This window comes from Gouania willdenowi, unplaced genomic scaffold, assembly GCF_900634775.1.
Source record: "Gouania willdenowi unplaced genomic scaffold, fGouWil2.1 scaffold_244_arrow_ctg1, whole genome shotgun sequence".
NCBI lineage: Eukaryota > Metazoa > Chordata > Actinopteri > Blenniiformes > Gobiesocidae > Gouania > Gouania willdenowi.
Window position 1 is genome coordinate 1 of NW_021145001.1, and position 17,630 is coordinate 17,630.

Consider the following 17,630-nt stretch of genomic DNA (forward strand, 5'->3'; position numbering starts at 1 on the left):
TGGGGGGAGTGGTTCCCGGTAATAAATCAATGGCACAGTCATAAGGACGATGAGGTGGCAGCGACGTAGCTTTATCTTTATTAAAAACCTCTCTCAGATCATGATAGCAGCTGGGAACTCGATCCAGGTCTGGATACTCTGAAATATCAATCGCTGCAATATTAACTAAAGGCCGACATTGTTCAGGACATTCCTTTCCCCAACTCAAAATCACTCCCGACTCCCAGTCAATATGGGGCTTGTGTATCTGTAACCAAGGAAGGCCCAAAATAACTGGGTAAGATGGACTCAGACCTAAATGAAAAGAAATGTTTTCAACATGGGAGGATCCAAACAATAATTCAACTGAAAGTGTTTTTTCATCAATGGAAAAAATTTCATGTCCATCTTAAGCAAAAGCCTTTAAAGGCGATGGTAACGGTACAGTGGGAACATTGTGTTGCTCAGCCCACTTAATGTCCATAAAGTTCTCATCTGCACCTGAATCAATGAAAATGTCAACGTTTACAGTGGTGCTATCAAACCTGAGTTTAGCAGGCGTCAGTCTTCTTAAAGGTGCAGTGGAGGAATTCTTAAGTCTCACCGGAGCCCACCTTAACCCAGGTGAGACTGATCTTTTAACGGGCAAACTGCAGCTCTGTGCCCTTGCTGGCCGCAGTACAGACACAGGCCGCTGGTTAGACGCCGATGTCGCTCCTGTGTGGAGATGCCGGTGCGGCCAAGCTGCATCGGCTCGTCTGGATGCTGTGCAGCGGTGAGTGATCGCTCCTGTTGCGGAGCGGGGCGGAGAGGGGCGTGGTCCTCACGTGCGTTCGTGGCTCCTCCTCTCGGCGCATCCGTCTGCCTGAGGCGTTCACGAACCGCCAGACGATTATCCATCTTGACAGCCAGGGCGATCAGGGAATCCAAGTCCTCCGGGAGATCCATCGGAAACAGCTGATCACGGACAGGCCCGGTCAGCCCATAGAGGAAAGTGTCCCTCAGTGAGGCCTCGTTCCAGGTACAGTCCGCGGAGAGAGTCCGGAACTCGATTGCGTAGTCAATCACTGACCTTCTGCCCTGACGCAGCGCTGCCAGCGCCCGTGCCGCCTCCTGTCCACCAGGGCGTCTATCAAAGATCTTTGACAGCGCGTCAGCAAACACGTCCACAGACTCACACAGCCGAGATCGGCTATTCCACTCCGCGGTGGCCCAAGCCTCTGCTCTCCCCGATAGGTGGGAAATCATATACGCCACCTTGGACCTCTCTGTTGGAAATGCGCCTGGCTGCATTTCGAAATGGAGACCACACTGGACCAGGAAGGGTCGCAAGTCTCCGGAGTCCCCAGAGAAGCGCGCTGGGTTTGACAGCTGTGAAGACGGGATCGCTGCGGCGGCGGCAGCCGGCGAAACCGATGGGAGGATCGGGGCCTCCGGAGCTGAGAAACGAGTGATGAGCATCTGGACCTGTTCGGTGAGTTGAGTTAACTGTGTTTCCATTGAAACGTGTCGACGTGAAAGATCTTGGAGCCCCGCCGTTAACCCAGCCAACTGCTCATCATGTTGAGTGAGGCGGCTCCCCTGCTTCCTGATCGCTCCTCGAAGCTGGTCAGAGTCTGCTGGGTCCATCATGGTTGGTCTGTTCTGTCACGGGTAGCAGACAGGACCCAATTGCAGGACTCAGAGGCAGGATTGTGTTACAAAGTCTTTATTTTAACCACATATAGCACCGACTGACGTGAGGAACAGGGCGATCCTCAACCTGGGGTGTGCGGCCGACCTGGACTCCAGACTGACGAGTAGGACGGACCAGACGTGAAAGACTAACAGACCAACAAGGAAGATACACACAGACAGGATATATATAGGTGATGTGATTATAGCAGATTGACTACAGGTGTGGTGCTGACAGGAACGCCCAGAACATGTGACCCTCCCACTAGCTGAAGGTGATCCTCAGCCTAGTCCCTGACAGTGTCAAACCCATGGCTGTAAAGTAAAAGTGCCTCCTTATTTTATTGTTAATGACAATAAATGTGATTGTTACATAGAGCTGGACAATATATCGTGATTCAACATATATTGAGTTTCTTTTTTGGCGATATAGAAAAAAACAATATTGCCTATATCCATATATATCTATATTTTTGTAACTTCTTTTTATTTATTCAATCACACAGTAAAAATCACATCAAACAAGTATTTAATATTATTCATAGAGTACAATTAAAAAGTGTTCTTCTTTACAATGTATCCATATTGCTGAGATACATATATATTTTTATAGGTTATTTTGTATTAAAATACTCGTTTTAGGAGTTGTTGTTGATCACTGAATGTGTCCTAACAAAGACCTTCCTCCAAACAAGCCACACTACAGAACTCACTCACACGTGCTGTCCCTTAGAGGAGGAAAAAGCCCAAAGTAGCACATATTGTGCAGCTGTTTGTTAATAAATGTGCCTGTGTGGAATTTTTCATCAGCAAATTTAACCCAGAATTGTCTTTCTGGTCAGACTTTGACTTTAGAATATTGAAATATATATCGTATAATGTCCTTTTGAGGAAAAAACATCAAGATATGAGTTTTGGTCCAAATCGCCCAGCCCTATTGTTAAAGAAAAAGGTCATTTACACTATATCTACTTTTTCTTATTATATACTGATTATGGTCTAACGCAGTTGTGTGTTTTAAATCATGACCTGTAAAAAAAACCAATAGCATTGAATCCCAGTATATGTGTAGAATAGGTAAGTAGGGTCATTGGGGGCTGTGATAATGACAGGTTCTCATTTACAAAGGAAGGCCATAGAAAAGTAGATCTATCATGCACTAGTGCACACCCCCTCAGTACTGCATGATAAATATTAACCAATGCACCAAGACAGCATGTATCAATCATACACCTGTGAACACCAATGGAACTATAATTCATATTTAAGAAGCCCTTAAATCTGATGGTTTTGCAGCATTAAATCTACAGTAGTAAAGCAGCCAAAGGAGCCCATTGACCTGGAGCTGCTTGTATAGTGATGGATTGATAAGGTGATTGATCATGTAACATGATAGCAGTGTAGTAATAATACTATTAATAAATAATAATAATAATAATAATAATAATAATAATAATAATAATAATAATAATAATAATAATAATAATTGTTCAGTTCGAGGTCACTTCATAAAACTAATAGGTCTAGACAATTAATATTTCACAATATGAATTATTAATCTGAGTTAAAATGGAAAGAACTGATGTTGACAGGTAGTCATGGTAACTCAGAATAAGTTAGAAGACCTCTGTTGACAGGTAGTCCTGGTAACTGAAAAGATGATAGTGCCATGTTCTAAAAGTCCTACGGGTAGACATCAAAGCCTCAAAAGCAGTGAAAAGGTTACTAAGTTTTAAAAGTTCCACGGGTAAACATCAAAGCCTTACTGTGGAACTACAGGCACTGTGCTAAATATTTGGACCGTATACTTTGGACCATCGTCAAGAGCGCACAGCCTGTTGACTTCAGCTGATCAAAGAAATTGTGATGGAGAAGCCAAGTGCCCAGGTGGTCGGGCGAGTGTTTGTCCGACAGTATTACACCGTACTGAACAAGGAGCCCGAGAACCTGCACAGGTTCTATGGGAAGGACTCGTCGTACATTCACGGAGGTTTGGACTCCAAAGGCAAACCAGCAGGGGCTGTTTACGGAAATTTGGAGATCCAGAAGCGGGTGATGGAGCTGAGTTTCAAGGACTGTCACACTGAGATTTGTCACATGGACGCCCACTCCATGCTGAACGAGGGCGTGGTGGTGCAGGTGATGGGGGAGCTGTCTAACAACATGCAGCCCACGAGGAGGTTTGCGCAGACCTTGGTCCTGGCTCCGGAGGGAACCACCTCAAACAAATTCTATATCCACAATGATGTCTTCATGTACCAGGATGAGGTCTTTCAGGACTCTGACTCTGAACCTCCTGAAGAGTCTGAGGAGGACGTGGAGGAGCTGGAGGACATAACAGAAAAAAGCTCCTCAGACCTCCCGGAGCCCACCCCTGAGAATAACAGGTCGTTCTCCTGGGCGTACGTTACCAGTAAGTACCTCCCACCCTGTGGAGCCGTCCCAGTGTCAAGAATCCTCCCCCACAAGGTTAAAGTCCCGCCCACAACACAGCCCAGAGTGCAGGTAAAGTGTGAGTCTCAGAGCTCCACACAGGGACCTCAGAGACCTAAGGGTCGAAGGATTGTTCCTTATCCTGACGCGCATCAGCTGTTCGTAGGAAATATTCCTCACGACGTGGAAAAGACCGAACTGGTGGAGTTCTTTGAACAGTTCGGCTCAGTGTTGGATTTCAAGATCATCAGCAGAGAAAAACATCCAAACTTTGGTTTTGTGGTGTTTAACGATTCTGAGCCGGTCCAGAAGATCCTCAGCAGCAGACCTATTGAGTTGTTTGACAACGTGCTTCTGAATGTCCAGGAGAAAAAGACGCGTTCGCTGCGTGAAGTTGAGAGCAGAGAGTCTGAAGGTCGAAGGATGGTTCGTTATCCTGACGCTCATCAGCTGTTCATAGGAAATATTCCTCACGACGTGGAAAAGCCCGAACTGATGGAGTTCTTTGAACAGTTCGGCTCAGTGTTGGATTTTAAGATCATCAGCAGAGAAAAACATCCAAACTTTGGTTTCGTGGTGTTTAACGATTCTGAGCCGGTCCAGAAGATCCTCAGCAGCAGACCTATTGAGTTGTTTGACAACGTGCGTCTGAATGTCCAGAAGAAAAAGACGCATTCGCCACGTGAAGTTGAGCGCGGAGATGCTCGTCCTCGCCCTGGAGCACCCAGAGGGGGCGGAGTCAGAGGCCCCTCATCCCAAGGGGGTGGAACCAACAAACCCAGCCTTGGCTCTGGGTGTGGGGTGGTGGCCTAGTGAGCGTTTCTCTGCCCCCTGGCAGTGAGACTACGCCCCCTCCTTAAGCCCCACCCACTGTGTATCTGGACGTTTGCATCACTCTGAACTCCAATCGATCTAAAGATTAAAATATTGGTTGAAAACTACTTGAACTGTGGTCTGTGGTCAATGAAGTTTGAATAAAAACTAACAAATCGTAACATTGCCTGGCAACCCTTTTCAGAGGTTTGAATTAAAGATCCAAACAATAATAATTGTAGGAGCCATGATTCATTTCTGAGCTACCTCAGTATAATATGTTTAGCATCTACGTAACCCGTAGATGGGCGGGTCATGCAGGTTATTTATGTTGCCATGGTGATTGCACAGGTGTGGTTAATCAGGGAGTAGCAAACAGTTTTTCGACTACTCCTGGGGCTCTTGTGAATGGGTTTTCTGTATTTTCATTTTAATAGTGTTTTTTTTGTATTCACAATTCCCTGTTTATTTTCTGGATTAAAGAGCAAATAATTCAGAAACACTAACAAATTATTTTCATATCTTTTATCAACCAAGTACTTGTCAAAACAACAATCTCTGCACCACCAAAGGTGGACAAAGTTAAAGGGCTTGGACACTTTAATAATAATAATAATAATAATAGTAGGGGACACATGTCAGTGTTAAACACAGCTCTGTGTGCTGTTCAGCAGAGGGGTGTTCCATAAAGGAGGGTTAACAAACTCTGAGTTTATCCATAAACGCTGGGTCAACATACCCCATGATGGGAAACTCTGTTTATCTGATTCCATTACAGCTGGTATGAAGTGGGTTAATCAACCCTGAGTATGTAAACCTTGGGTTACTTACGTGCACGCGCGAGATAAAAAACAATCATCAATGGATCAGAGATTACTCAAACTGCCATGACAACCAAAAGGAACAGAGTGATTTATTCACCCTAATGGGTGAAATAAGTCAGTGTTTGATGAATATGAGCCTGTTCTAAAGGTGTGTTCAGTCTTTAGTGACTATAGTGGCTTAAATCACCCGTAATTAGTCACACATTTTGGTCACTTCATCACTTTATTGCTTCAGTGATGTGACGAGCGGTGAATAATATGAATAAAATGTGTCTGAGGAGACGTGTCAGCAGCATAGGATGTCTGCATAGAGAGTCCTCCTGTTACACTGGATATAAAGACAGTAAATGCTGATTCATATCACATCATTTATATTGATTTTTAATGTAATATTGTCGGTAGAGTCATCTCAACGTCCTAATAAATGTCATAACCAAAAACTGTAGCGGGACGCGAACCCCCAACCCATCGTTTCCAAGAGCTGTGTCACACTTCACTGCACCATCATACCTTCAAAGATGTGTGATCTACAGATTGAACTGTAACTGTATAACAAAATAAAACAATAATCGAGCCTTAAAAGTGGATTTATTTAAATGATCATCTCCTCCTTTATATTATCCACAGGTTTGTATTCAGAGAACTTTATTACAGACGTCAGTAGATGTTTTAATGCTGATCAACCTCAACCTAATGATCTACATCTACAATGTTATAAAGAAAAGTTCTCAAACTTTTCAGCCAATGACCCTCAAAAATAAAGGTTCCAGAGACCGGGGACCCCCACTGTACCTGAAGGTGGTTGATCACAGGCATGAACATTGAAGAACAGTCATGTGGAGACAAGACCATCTATGAGGGGAAATAAAGGGGAGAGATGTTTGGGGAGCATCGATAAAGTCAGTAAAATGATAGTTTATTGTTCTATGAATCTGTGATAACCACATTTATTTATCTTAATAATATCTACTGTTATCCAGGTTGTTCGTTATTATTTGCGCCGTAGTTTGTAGTCATTTTAAAGATGTAAATCATTGTTTTAATCAGAAATAAAATGGGTTAAAAGTGACCAAAAACTGTGGAAAAGATGCTGAAAAGAGATTTTAAAATTCACAAAAAATTATTAATATTCGCAAATTATGGGTAATGTAATTTAAAAATTAGGAACAATTAGTTTGAACTGGCAAATAATGGGCATGAAAAATCGTGAATGAGGTTAAATTGGCCAAAATAAGCATGAAATATGGTGAAAAGATGATAAACGTGACAATAATTGGTCAACATAAGTAAGTGATGACAAGGGTTTATATGTGCCGAAAATGTCTTGAAAGTTGAAAAAATGTGCAGAAAAGGCATTGAAATTTGATGGAGAAGTGGCAGGAAAGGGAGTAATGTAGCAAAAATGCATTAAAAGGAGCAAAAATATGGCAAAAAAAAGGGATAAATATAGGTTCAAATATGGCGTTTGGTGTGGCTACTCTGTGTTTGTTACACATGTCCTAGACTAAATCAAATACTTGGTGCAATGGTTTCTGTTCTCAGCTGGTGATGTCTGTATCCTGTGAACAAAAAACTACATTTTTATACATTTCAAAGGTTGATTATGATTGTTTTAAATATTTCACGTTATAATTTCTATCCATGTCTAAATATTTATTTATCTATCTGAGGATATAAATACACATAAGGGTTTTAGTTGTGAGATTTTTAGAACATAAATAGAGGTAAATGACAATATTTTACACAGTTGTAACATAATATTCAAACTGACAGAGATTATTAAAGAAGTAAGTGAATAAAAAAGTAAGAAAATAACCCAAAGAACTGAAAAGTAAATCAAATCATTAGAATAAAACAGTAATTAGAACAAACACAAATGTAACCAGGTGTTATGTTAATTTATGCCTCTACTAATATGTATATAGATTACAAGGGAACAGATTTTTGATTGTATTTATGTCTTTATTATCTCTCTAAAGAGTCCTAGTTAAATCTATAGACCACGTACCATGTACAGTTCAGCCCCCCCACCTTTGATTAGACGTTTTAGGTGGTGAGGTTGTTTTTATAACCTCAGGTGATCAGCCACTGTTCTGCATTCTGGGCCAGGGTCTATACAGTATATATGATTCCTCAATATATGAAATAATGTTATCCATGTCTGTTATTAAGATCATTAGTTCATTTACCTTTTAACTAAAAAATATGACTTTTATTCAAGCTACAACTGTAAAGTGTTGGGGAGTGTTACGAAAAAATAAAGTCAATTAACTCTATTCATCAAGAGAAAGAAAACAGTATGAAATCTATAAATATGATATCCAAAAGTTATTCTAATTGTCATTTCAAAAATATCAACGTATGATCAACAAGAACAAGTTTTTAGTAATTCCTTAAAAAAAAAGATCCTAACACATCTTAAATTATAAATATTTAAAGAATTGTGTGTGTGTGTGTGTGTGTGTGTGTGATTGAAATGAACAGGATTGTTATCAGAATTCTGCAGAGCTTGATGATGAGTTGATCATTTGAATCAGGTGTGTTGGAAGAGGGAAACATCTAAAAAATGCTGGATAGTGGCCCTTGAGGACCAGGATTGGGGACCCCTGGTCTAAACTGTGTAAAATGAGGTGTTAAAACACTGCTTAAAGTAGGATTTTATTAATATGAGTGTGTTACCTCAATAACAAATAGAAATCACTAGACTGATATGATGCTTTGTTATGTAGCAAGTGATGCTAATGCTAATGCTACACTATAACTCATTCATTTTCAGACCCACTTATTCCTGTTTGACAGGGTCGCGGGGGTCTGCCGGTGCCAATCTCTGGCTATCATTGGGCGCTGGGTGGGGGTACACCCTGGACAGGGCGCCAGTCCATCACAGGGCAACACAGACAGACAACCACTCACTCTCATTCACTACTATGGGCAATTTAGAGACTCCATTCAATCTTATAGTCATGTTTTTGGATTGTGGGAGGAAGCCGGAGTACCCGGAAAAAACCCATGCAAACAACACTATAGTTAAAAGACTGTGTGACTATAAGAACATGTCAGATCTTTTGTTTGATGTTCATTGTACTTGGAACCAGTTTGATAAATTGCTTACATACAATTTTAAAAAAATATTTGAAAATGACCTTGTCTTAAATTATATTTTATTCCTTTTTTCCATTTAGGGTGATGATTTTAAGGAGGTGAATTGGTTCGTTTTATTGGTAAATAACTTTAAAATAATTTAAATGATTTTAATGAAAAAAATTGTATTTTGATCGTGTTTTTACAAAAAATAAATGGTGATATGATTTTTTTCCCCATATCACCCACTGTGACTGAGGTAAAGGTAGCACTGCCTTGGGCCACAGTGTTTTAAGTGGGAGCCCCCTGCCTCTGTCATCATCAACATCTGTGATAAACACCTACAACATGAGACATGTCCCCAGATAAATGATGGACAGTTGGTTGATATGAAATATTAACAAATAAATGTATTTTGTCACATGTTCTCCACAGGGGCTGCTAAACAAGCTAGCTAACGTTAGCCAATGTGAACTTTAGCTAGCTAGCTCACTCTGTGGGTCTTTACCAGGTACTACGTGTTAAGGCTTCAGCCAGCAGGAGAACTCTGTCAGCATGGAAGATTTTGACAACACCGTACTGTCAGTGTTGGAGGGTAAGTCATGTTTTTCATTCATATTTGGTGATTATTAAGCAAAGTTAGCGTCTGTATTGGTAGCTTTGGTCACATTAATGTTGCACACTGTTAGCTGGATGTTGTCTGTCCCTGTATGCAAAAAATGCCTTGCTTAAGTGCCGTGGAACAAGTGCCAAACTTTTTTTCTCTTAATAACCTAAACTTTACACACCATACAACAGACAGCAACAAGAAAAAACACTTATTACTGTTATTATAATTAATAATATTTCACCATAGTTGACCATCTACACCAAAATGTACAAGTGACTCCAAAATATGAGGTCCCTGAGGAAGAGGCAGGGCTCCACACCACAACGATGGGTGTTAAAGAAGAGTTTCTTCTGCTCAAACAACACAGACAATGACACTGATGGTGACAGAAGTGGTGACACAAGCAGTTCAACCATAATTATTGAGAGCAATGATGACCTCAGCGAGGACAGTTTAAATGGAGGTTTGTGCTAAAAGTGGGAACAATTCTGTCATAGTTCTGATTTGTGTACATCTAAAAACATTTAAACCTGTACTGAGACTATATTTGCCTCTGTCTCATGTGCCAGAGTACATTGTAATGTACACAATGTTGGATAATGACCTGTGTTTTACTGTTATTTTGCTTATGTGTTTACAAATGATTTCATTATTTTCCCCAGGAAAAGCGTCTCCACTTAAATCAGCTGACACAGTCATTTTCCACATAATCAATATCAAACACATTTTTATAATTTCCTTTCCATTAAGCTGATCAAATGAAATAGGTAATTGACCATTCCTAAAAAAAATCTGAAAGTCCATTAAGAAAACACAGCTCTACTCAAACTGTTATTGTTTTTTAGACTTTAGGTGAAGTGAAGTTTGACCTCTGATAGGTGTACCTTACACTCTTTATGATAACTGTTTTCTGGTTTTGTCAAACCTAGTGGGGGAAGTAAGTAATGACTTTCTAATATAATTGTGCATTATATTTTAGTCATACACATGCCACTAACTATGATTTATCTTCTCTGATGCTAGTGTAATAGTGTTTTCGTGGAAACGTCTTTGCCTCACCGTCTTATTTTATAGTCTGAGGATGCAGGCGAGTCACTACAAAACATTGAGCAAAATGTACAAGAATCCCAACACAAAACCCAACCAAGGCGATTTTGCCCAAATTTTGGACCTTGAGTTCAAGGCTCGACGGGCATTCATTGATGCAGATATTACAAAGGAAGAAGACTGACCTATGAAACTCTTTGATGCATACCCCTGCTTCAAAGACACTGGAAATGTCAGCTTTTTGACTTCCGTCCTTGGTACTGTGTGTTTCTGTCTGTGCAGTCTGCCCTGTATTAAGCCTGCTCAGTGGTAATAACTGAACAGAATTGTGTCCAAGGCAATGGATGAGCTGCATCGCCAAATTGCAACCCCCAATTTTTATTTTTATTAATAATTTAAAAGGTACAATAAACATTAAACACACCCTTTACAATTACTGTACATGTTTTCTCTTAATTGAATATTAATATTACAAATGCTTTTGGATTTTGCACCATTGTTGTTATTGTTCCCTCGAGACAATTACACTATACCTGTAAGTGTTATATTGTATTACAGTGCATTATTCTAAATGTTAAATTAGGTTCTATTTTTTTCAATGGTTTGTTGTGTCACAGAATTGCATTGTTTTGTCTTGATATATGAAATAAATATGTGCTAACCACTACATTAATTATAATTAAATTCAGTACATCTACACATCTGCTATATGTTGTCACCACTAAAATTTTGTATTTTTTTTCTAGATTATCATGAACTCAGGCTGATTAAAACCATCCCATCTGAGCTGAGACATGAACTGATTCATTTATTCACACATTAGTTCTTCTAATGTCTTTAAACACTTTTATTGATACACACAGACCTGGTCAGAGCAGGTTACACTCCCAGTTAGGATCATGGAAAATAACATTTGCTCTGTCTCAGTATCTAGTTTAGACTTTTTTAGACCTGTGTCCTGGGTATGATGGGTTCACGAGGTGAACAGTACTCAGCCATGTTGGGAAGTCCAGAAATCACACAGCATCTCACCCAATCATACTCGCTGTGGTTCATGCCAGAAAATACCACAGACCAAGTATTTGTAGTGTAGTCATAGCACTCAACAATTCTGTTTCCTGTGCTACAAGAAACAACAAAGATCTGCTTGTTCATCACTGCAATGTCAAAGTAACTGTGTGTGTGGACCATTTCAGGGACATCGTACCAGGTGTTGGTCACTGGGTCATAAGCCTCAGCAGAACTCAGATCTCTGAACCCATCGCTTCCTCCAACTGCAAAAATGTGGCTCATATATGCAACGACCCCAAGGTCACACCGAGGTGTTCCCATGGGAGTGATCAGTGTCCACTGGTTGGTGTCTGGGTTGTAATACTCAGCAGTATTCAGTACTCTATCGTTACTCCATCCTCCGCATATGTAAATCTTGTTGTTCAGTGTGGAGCAGCTGGCATCTTCCCTCCCTTCATTCATTGATGCAATGAACGTCCACTGGTTGATATTGGGCTGGTAGCGTTCAGCAGTTCTGAGTAAGGTACCATCATCATCCCTGCAGCCTCCCATAGCGTAGATGTATCCCTTTAGCTCAGTAACACTCATTAAGTACCGTGGCTCCTGCATTGGTGACATCTCCTGCCAAGTGTGTGTGACTAGGTTATACCTCCACACTCTGTTACAGGGGCCGGTCCAACTTAAACCACCACCCACAATGTAGAAGCATCTACCAAGGAAGACAGTGCTGTAGAATAGTAAGTGAGTCATGGAATCTTCCAGACTGGGATGAGTGTGAACTGTGATCCAGCTGTTAGTTCTGTAGTCAAAGGCCTCTATGGTCTTAGAAAAGAATCTAAACATCAGTAAGACGGCGTTTGGCAAGCGACAGCGAAACAAGGTGTTGTTGATCCCAGACTCAGAGCAGAGTAACGAAGGTTGAGACATGACTTTAAGGGTATCAGAGACCAAGAGGTGGGACTCAGGGTTTGTTTTTACCACATCATTGTTACGCACATTGTCTGTGATGTAACTTTTGTCTATCAGACCCAGTCGTACCTTTGGTAACAGAGTAGAAATGGCTCCCTGTCGTTCCTCAGGCATGTGGTTTATCCATCTTAAAACACTTTGATAAACTGTGATCTCCTGGGTCACAGTAAGGTCATCCTGACCCAGGATATCAGCCAGCTCCTGCACCGCAAGCTGCAAAAACTCTTCACAGAGTGAAACCTCCTCAAAATTCTCACAGATAAAGTGAAAGGCCTCATACTTCAGTTGAAACAAAATGGGAATATACCAGACTTTAGTAAACTGCCACAGCCCAATGCATTTTTCTGGACAGAGGTGATCCTTCAGAGCTTCAAAGCATGTTTGTTCCAGACTCTTTACATTGAACTGATGCACTTCTATCATTAGATCAAAAATATAACTGTTGTCAGAGTGACAGAGATAAAGTAAATTCACTGAGTCCAAGGAGTTTGTGGGTTATTGTGTCTCTCTCAGAAGGTTGTCCCTCATTAAAGAATTCTCAATGTGCTGCTGAGTCCTTTGATGTGCGACCAGCTCCTGATGATGTCATCAGCAGTGTGTGATGATGTCACAGTAAAATTCACACTGATATTCCTTCTGCTGGCTCCTGATTGGTGGATGGCGTGACAGATTCTGCGTTCTTTGATGTGTGTGTGTGTGTGTGTGTGTGTGTGGGTGGGGGGGGGGGGGGGGGTCTCAGCTATGCATCCTCACTTGAATTTCAGGAAATGCTAATATTCCAGTTTATTATTAGTTTGAAGCCTACAGTTTGAAACATGCAGACAGTTGAGATCAGATTACCTTATTGGTGACCCAGCATACCCAATACAGAACTGGCTCATGAAACCATTTTCAGACACAGGCAGACTGACCCCTGAGCAGCACACGTACAACTACAGACTGAGCAGTGCTCGATCTGTGGTTGAAATGGCTTTTGGGAGACTAAAAGGTCGCTGGAGGTGTCTCCTAAAAAGAAATGTTGTCCCCAAACTCTGTAAGCTAGAGCTGAGCAAGAAGATGGCGATGGCCTGCTGTGTTCTCCATAACATATATGAAGAGCATGGGGTCAACTTCATTGAGGGGCGGACTGCCGGATTGGAACACAATCAGCCTCCCGTCCAACCACTGCCCGACACTGGCAATGCAGAGGGGACTGACATCAGGGCAGCCTTGATACAGTATTTCAATCAAGCAGAATAACCCAATTGGTTTGTGATGTGGCTGGAAATGTTATGTGTACAGCTTTGGGAACCAAAGAAATTGATATGTGTATGTATTTCCATGAATGTAATTGTCTTGTTCATCTGAATTAAAGAATAATAATAAAGGCTAATGTCTGTTTTTCAATACGTTTAAAATGACAATCCAATACTGTTTTATTCAACAAACGGGTTGGGACCTTCACCGCCTGAAATGTGCACAAATAAAATGCAAAGACACTAAAATTACATTTGCTATATGTTGTAACAAACATTTAAGCTTTCCATCAGGGCCTTAAAGATTAGAGTACAGGAATTAAAGAGTGACAGAATAAAAAAGTAAGAGCAATAACATTATATACATTTAAAAAAACAATAGTGACAATATATCTGAGCTGGTGCATATTGTTTAGTTGTATATGTGACAGTATAACAACATCTAAAACTAATTTCTGAGAAAGAAAATCTGGTTACCATAGATTTGTGATTGTACTGTAAGCTACAACTACATTTTTAACTGATCGGTATGTACATATATTATTACTATAATATACATCTGTGAATGTAAAGTACAGAACACTTTGAATGTCGGGTTTAAAGAAATTCTAAACATAATCCAGCTGATGCAGACCTAGACACAGAGTGGTAGTAATGACATATGTACGCATTTTAAGTTAATATTTACTAAACTACTGTTTCTATATTTTACATTATATTGTGAGAATTGGTAATATTCAGCAACGGTTTGAAAACTACATATATGACTTGTAAGTAACTGCATTTTCTACATGTGAAGAAGAAGACTAGTAAAACTAAATATGAAAAATGTCCTTTGAAATTAGAGAGAAAACTCACATCACTTCAAACAAACTTTTATTTACAATATTATACAGTATGTACATGTTCTCAGGGGGAAAAGCACATTTCTTCTTCCCCTGCTCCTCCATCAGGAGCTATCATGTTTGCTCCGTGGGCGTCCATGTTCGTTAGGCTCTCCAGAATCACCTTTGAGAGTTGACGGTCCTCCCTGCCTTCCAACAGAAACACCTCGTTAGACTTCTCCATGTATTGGAGGACTTCCCCAATCGAGTCCCTCTTCCTCTTACCTAAACAAAAAGCATATGGGAAACCATCATCATCAATACTTTATTTCAGACACATAGTGATAGGTCCATGCAGACAGAACACAATAGACATAAACAAGTAAGACATTACTGTTAGTCATTACCAGTAGATTTCAGGATGAGTTCAAATACAGCATTGTTAGTTTGTTTACATAGTATCTTACCCATGGCACACATCACAAAAGATGGCGCCGCGGATGGCTGCTGTGGTGTGTTGGTCCGCACTTTTTTGTCTTGTTTTTGTTGTAAAATCCGCAACTGGCTTCTCTTATTCAAGAGAAGAGCTCTTGAACGTCAGGGCAACAACCCCGAGAGATTTATTTCCCACTTTCATCGCTTCCTCTGTGGATTTACTGGACATTTTACTCAAAGGTGCGCTCACCTTTGCTCACGCAGTGAAGCGCCGGAGGAGAGGAAAAAGAGCTGGTGCGCTTGTGCGCCTCCGCCAGCGCGGCCGGCGCACACCGTTACCGGGGATATTCCTCTCTAACGTGCGCTCACTGCGTAACAAAGTGGACGAACTCCAGCTGCTGTTGGGTAGAAACAGAGACTTCTCCTCATCTTCTGTTCTGTGCTTCACGGAAACGTGGCTGTGTGGAGCGGTACCGGACTCTGCGCTGCAGTTGGCCGGCTTCCAACTTCACAGAGCGGACCGAGACGCGGAGCTCACCGGGAAGAAGAAAGGTGGAGGAATCTGCTTTTATGTGAACAGTAACTGGTGTAACGACGTGACAGTGATCCTCCAGCACTGCTCTCCTCACCTGGAATCCTTTATCATCAACAGCAAACCCTTCTATTCTCCCCGTGAGTTCGCTTCATTCATCCTGGTTGGTGTGTACATCCCACCGTCAGCTGATGTGCGCGAGGCACAGCGCACACTCGCCGACCAGATCCTGTGCATGGAGCGGACCTACCCGGACTCTTTTATCATTGTGCTTGGTGACTTTAATAAAGGTAACCTCTCACACCAGCTCCCCAAATATAGACAATTAATTAAATGTCCGACCAGAGAGGAGAAGACACTGGATCACTGTTACACCACACTAAGCAGTGCTTATCACGCCGTTTCCCGTGCTGCACTGGGCCAATCGGACCATTTGATGGTCCATCTGATTCCTTCATACAGACAGAGGCTGAAGCTCTGTAAACCTGTGGTGAAGGAATCTAAACAATGGACCAGTGAAGCAGTGGAGAAACTCCAGGAGTGTTTGGACTGTACTGACTGGGATGTTTTCAGGTCTGCGAACAGTTCTCTGGATGAGTTTACAGACGCTGTGACGTCCTACATCAGCTTCTGTGAGGACAGCTGCATTCCATCAAAGACCAGGGTGAGTTATAACAATGACAAACCCTGGTTCACAGCTAAGCTCAGAGGGCTGAGGGCAGACAAAGAGGTCGCTTTCAGGAGTGGAGACAGAGTCAGGTACAGAGAGTCGAAGTACACGTTTGAAAAGGAGGTGAGAAAAGCCAAACGTTTGTACTCAGAGAAGTTACAACACCAGTTCTCTGCAAATGACTCGGCTTCTGTCTGGAGAGGGCTCAGGCAAATTACAAACTACAAGCCCAGAGCCCCTGCTGCTGCTAATGACCTCTGCCTGGCCAACAGTCTGAATAACTTCTATTGTAGATTTGACAGACAATGGGACAGACCTGACTCCAACCCTCCTCACACCTCTGACCAGCCTCACTCCAACACCTTCACCCCCCACATCAAAGCTACAGTTTCACCCCGGCTGCCTACAGAGGCTCTCTCCCCTATCTTCCCCCCCTCCTCCCCCCCTCCTACAGAGACACCTTTCTCCATCAAAGAGAGAGATGTGAATAGACTTTTCAGGAGACAAAACCCCCGTAAGGCTTGTGGACCGGACTCTGTCTCTCCTTCTACCTTAAAGCACTGTGCTGATCAGCTGTCTCCAGTGTTCACAGACATTTTTAACACCTCACTGGAGACATGCACCGTACCAGCCTGTTTTAAGGCCTCCACCATCGTTCCTGTCCCTAAAAAGCTGAGGATCACAGGACTTAATGACTACAGACCCATCGCTCTGACATCTGTGGTCATGAAGTCCTTTGAACGCCTCATGCTCTCCCACATCAAGGACATCACCGACCCCCACCTGGACCCCCTGCAGTTTGCCTATAGATCCAACAGGTCTGTAGACGATGCTGTAAACCTGGCTCTCCACTTCATCCTCCAGCACCTGGACTCCCCAGGCTCCTACGCCAGGATCCTGTTTGTGGACTTCAGCTCTGCTTTTAATACAATAATCCCAGCTCTCCTTCAGGACAAGCTTTCCCAGCTGAACGTGCCAGACTCCACCTGCAGGTGGATCACAGACTTCCTGTCTGACAGGAAGCAGCACGTGAAGCTGGGAAAAACCATCTCTGCTCCCCGGACCATCAGCACTGGATCTCCTCAGGGCTGTGTTCTTTCTCCTCTGCTCTTCTCCCTGTACACCAACAGCTGCACCTCCTCTCACCAGTCGGTCAAACTCCTGAAGTTTGCAGACGACACGACCATCATCGGTCTCATCGCTGATGGAGACGAGTCTGACTACAGGTGGGAGACAGACCGGCTGGTGTCCTGGTGCAGCCAGAACAACCTGGAGCTCAATGCTTTAAAGACAGTGGAGATGATAGCAGACTTCAGGAAGAACCCAGCCCCCCTCACCCCCCTCACCCTGGGAGACTCTACAGTGAGCTCTGTGGAGTACTTCTGCTTCCTGGGGATCATCATCACTCAGGACCTCAAGTGGGAGCTGAACATCAGCTCCCTTATCAAAAAAGCTCAGCAGAGGATGTACTTTCTGCGGCAGCTGAAGAAGTT

At 42.3% G+C, this 17,630-nt stretch overlaps 1 pseudogene; it reads left to right on the forward strand.

The window, feature by feature from the left end:
• The first annotated feature begins 3,397 nt into the window (after nt 1-3,397).
• On the forward strand, nt 3,398-4,912 carry LOC114459056 (ras GTPase-activating protein-binding protein 1 pseudogene; annotated as a pseudogene).
• The last annotated feature ends 12,718 nt before the right edge of the window (nt 4,913-17,630 follow it).